Below are 4,443 nucleotides of genomic sequence, written 5' to 3' on the forward strand. Positions count from 1 at the left end.
ACTGTTGACAGTCGACTATGTAATGGGACTTGGCAACCTCTGTGAGTCTAAACAGCAACCTCTGTGAGTCTAAACATCAATCTCTGTGAGTCTAAACAGCAACCTCTCTGGGTCTAAACAGCAACCTCTCTGGGTCTAAACAGCAACCTCTGTGGGTCTAAACAGCAACCTCTGTGGGTCTAAACAGCAACCTCTGTGAGTCTAAACAGCAACCTCTGTGAGTCTAAACATCAACCTCTGTGAGTCTAAACATCAACCTCTGTGAGTCTAAACAGCAACCTCTGTGGGTCTAAACATCAACCTCTGTGAGTCTAAACAGCAACCTCTGTGAGTCTAAACAGCAACCTCTCTGGGTCTAAACATCAACCTCTGTGAGTCTAAACAGCAACCTCTGTGAGTCTAAACAGCAACCTCTGTAAGAAATATGACTATTAACATCTCAACTACCCTTTTTGATTTTGTTCATTGTAAGACATATTGTTTGGAACAATATAATCTAGAAGTACATCACATTTCCAGTGGTCTCTCTGCTAGTTCTGAAGGTATGATCAGTTTAATGAGCACCACCAACAGAGTGAATGGAAAAATGGATTCAAAGGGAACTCCCTCTGCTGGTGACTTGCTGAATGTGCAATCCTAAAGGAGGGCTGTGATTCGTTAATGACCCATAATGTCAATTTATATGTATAAAATGGGTAATATCATTTAAAGTACCAGAGAGCCCACTCTGGAAATGTGATGTGTTTGAAGAGTATATTTTTTTTACAAACAACATGTATAAAAATAAGCTAAATCAAAAATGGTACTTTTGAGATATTAATCTTTTTAATGAATAAATGAATTTGAAAATGTGTGAATCTAGACGTACTCCATATTTTTGGAGCACCGTATAAGGAGTATAACGACAGCAAGGTGTTGTCTGTATCGTGTTCGGATCACAGGGTCTTACAGGAGGCATGCACAGGTCTAAAAGGGCCCAAAATGTCCCTTTCATCATGATTTTCAAAAAGATTGTTTGTGATACAATGTAAAAATATAGGTTAAACAGCCTTCCTTCAAATTAAGTTCCTATGTGAGAATTGCCAGAACAATCTGAGATACCAAAAATATTTTCAGACTACGGTGGCATGGAATCGCCCTAGAAGTAATCAAGGACAGCGATTTCATCAGGAATCAATGGATGTGGCCCAAATGGCACCCTACTCCCTATATAGTGCACTACTTTTGACTACGTTACAGAGAATAGGTTGCCATTTGAGACACAGACTAAAGGAAAGTTACAATAAAATACATTGAGGAGGACAGCAGTTTGATCAGAATCCATGAATAGCTGCTCGGAGGTTTTCAATATAAAGATTAACTCAATTAAACACTTAATCTGAATCTCATTATTTTATTGATCCTTTGATGTCCTAAATAAGCTGTTTGAGGCAGCTTGTCTGTGGAGCTAGCCCACGCAGGAGCTAACGGTTAGCATGTCTGTCTTCATTCTGGTTGGAGCTAGTCCATGGAGGAGCTAACGGTTAGCATGTCTGTCTTCATTCTGGTTGGAGCTAGTCCATAGTGGAGCTAATGGTTAGCATGTCTGTCTTCATTCTGGTTGGAGCTAGTCCATGGAGGAGCTAACGGTTAGCATGTCTGTCTTCATTCTGGTTGGAGCTAGTCCATGGAGGAGCTAACGGTTAGCATGTCTGTCTTCATTCTGGTTGGAGCTAGTCCATGGAGGAGCTAACGGTTAGCATGTCTGTCTTCATTCTGGTTGGAGCTAGTCCATGGAGGAGCTAACGGTTAGCATGTCTGTCTGGTCATAGGTAGGCATCAGTATTGTATTGATGTTTGTTTTTTTAACTATGGTATAGGGTTGTGTGTGTTTCTTTTCATTATTCATTAGAGACAAAATGTCTAGTTAATTTAAACTGGATCTTTTGATGTGTTAACATCATGTAGTTCAGAGAGCGTACGCTATCTGCAATTTGATAAATAAAATAAATAAAAGCATTCAACTTTTAACAGTATAGTACCTGCATCTAGTCTGCCCTGCTCCACTTATATGGGAGTGCAGTACAGCCAACACTCTCTGCTTGACAGTCATCATTACGGAAATGGATTGGGGTTAAGGCCCTGCGATAGACAAGCGTCCTTTCCAGGGTGTGTACTGTACATCAAGCTGCCTCACGCTACAGAAACAGGAGACAGACTCCTGCCCTATGGAACGTTCTGGCTAAGACAAGGCTAACTGCTACAGAAACAGGATACAGACTCCTGCTCTATGGAACGTTCTGGCTAAGACAAGGCTAACTGCTACAGAAACAGGAGACAGACTCCTGCCCTATGGAACGTTCTGGCTAAGACAAGGCTAACTGCTACAGAAACAGGAGACAGACTCCTGCCCTATGGAACGTTCTGGCTAAGACAAGGCTAACTGCTACAGAAACAGGAGACAGACTCCTGCCCTATGGAACGTTCTGGCTAAGACAAGGCTAACTGCTACAGAAACAGGAGACAGACTCCTGCCCTATGGAACGTTCTGGCTAAGACAAGGCTAACTGCTACAGAAACAGGAGACAGACTCCTGCTCTATGGAACGTTCTGGCTAAGACAAGGCTAACTGCTACAGAAACAGGAGACAGACTCCTGCTCTATGGAACGTTCTGGCTAAGACAAGGCTAACTGCTACAGAAACAGGAGACAGACTCCTGCCCTATGGAACGTTCTGGCTAAGACAAGGCTAACTGCTACAGAAACAGGAGACAGACTCCTGCCCTATGGAACGTTCTGGCTAAGACAAGGCTAACTGCTACAGAAACAGGAGACAGACTCCTGCCCTATGGAACGTTCTGGCTAAGATAAGGCTAACTGCTACAGAAACAGGAGACAGACTCCTGCCCTATGGAACGTTCTGGCTAAGACAAGGCAAACTGCTACAGAAACAGGAGACAGACTCCTGCTCTATGGAACGTTCTGGCTAAGACAAGGCTAACTGCTACAGAAACAGGAGACAGACTCCTGCCCTATGGAACGTTCTGGCTAAGACAAGGCTAAATGCTACAGAAACAGGAGACAGACTCCTGCCCTATGGAACGTTCTGGCTAAGACAAGGCTAACTGCTACAGAAACAGGAGACAGACTCCTGCTCTATGGAACGTTCTGGCTAAGACAAGGCTAACTGCTACAGAAACAGGAGACAGACTCCTGCTCTATGGAACGTTCTGGCTAAGACAAGGCTAACTGCTACAGAAACAGGAGACAGACTCCTGCTCTATGGAACGTTCTGGCTAAGACAAGGCTAACTGCTACAGAAACAGGAGATAGACTCCTGCTCTATGGAACGTTCTGGCTAAGACAAGGCTAACTGCTCAGAAACAGGAGACAGACTCCTGCCCTATGGAACGTTCTGGCTAAGACAAGGCTAACTGCTACAGAAACAGGAGACAGACTCCTGCTCTATGGAACGTTCTGGCTAAGACAAGGCTAACTGCTACAGAAACAGGAGATAGACTCCTGCTCTATGGAACGTTCTGGCTAAGACAAGGCTAACTGCTACAGAAACAGGAGATAGACTCCTGCTCTATGGAACGTTCTGGCTAAGATAAGGCTAACTGCTACAGAAACAGGAGACAGACTCCTGCTCTATGGAACGTTCTGGCTAAGACAAGGCTAACTGCTACAGAAACAGGAGACAGACTCCTGCTCTATGGAACGTTCTGGCTAAGACAAGGCTAACTGCTACAGAAACAGGAGACAGACTCCTGCTCTATGGAACGTTCTGGCTAAGACAAGGCTAACTGCTACAGAAACAGGAGACAGACTCCTGCCCTATGGAACGTTCTGGCTAAGACAAGGCTAACTGCTACAGAAACAGGAGACAGACTCCTGCCCTATGGAACGTTCTGGCTAAGACAAGGCTAACTGCTACAGAAACAGGAGACAGACTCCTGCTCTATGGAACGTTCTGGCTAAGACAAGGCTAACTGCTACAGAAACAGGAGACAGACTCCTGCCCTATGGAACGTTCTGGCTAAGACAAGGCTAACTGCTACAGAAACAGGAGACAGACTCCTGCTCTATGGAACGTTCTGGCTAAGACAAGGCTAACTGCTACAGAAACAGGAGACAGACTCCTGCTCTATGGAACGTTCTGGCTAAGACAAGGCTAACTGCTACAGAAACAGGAGACAGACTCCTGCTCTATGGAACGTTCTGGCTAAGACAAGGCTAACTGCTACAGAAACAGGAGACAGACTCCTGCTCTATGGAACGTTCTGGCTAAGACAAGGCTAACTGCTACAGAAACAGGAGACAGACTCCTGCCCTATGGAACGTTCTGGCTAAGACAAGGCTAACTGCTACAGAAACAGGAGACAGACTCCTGCTCTATGGAACGTTCTGGCTAAGACAAGGCTAACTGCTACAGAAACAGGAGACAGACTCCTGCTCTATGGA

This window comes from Coregonus lavaretus (genome assembly GCF_964263955.1).
Source record: "Coregonus lavaretus genome assembly, contig: HAP1_SCAFFOLD_639, whole genome shotgun sequence".
NCBI classification, from domain to species: domain Eukaryota; kingdom Metazoa; phylum Chordata; class Actinopteri; order Salmoniformes; family Salmonidae; genus Coregonus; species Coregonus lavaretus.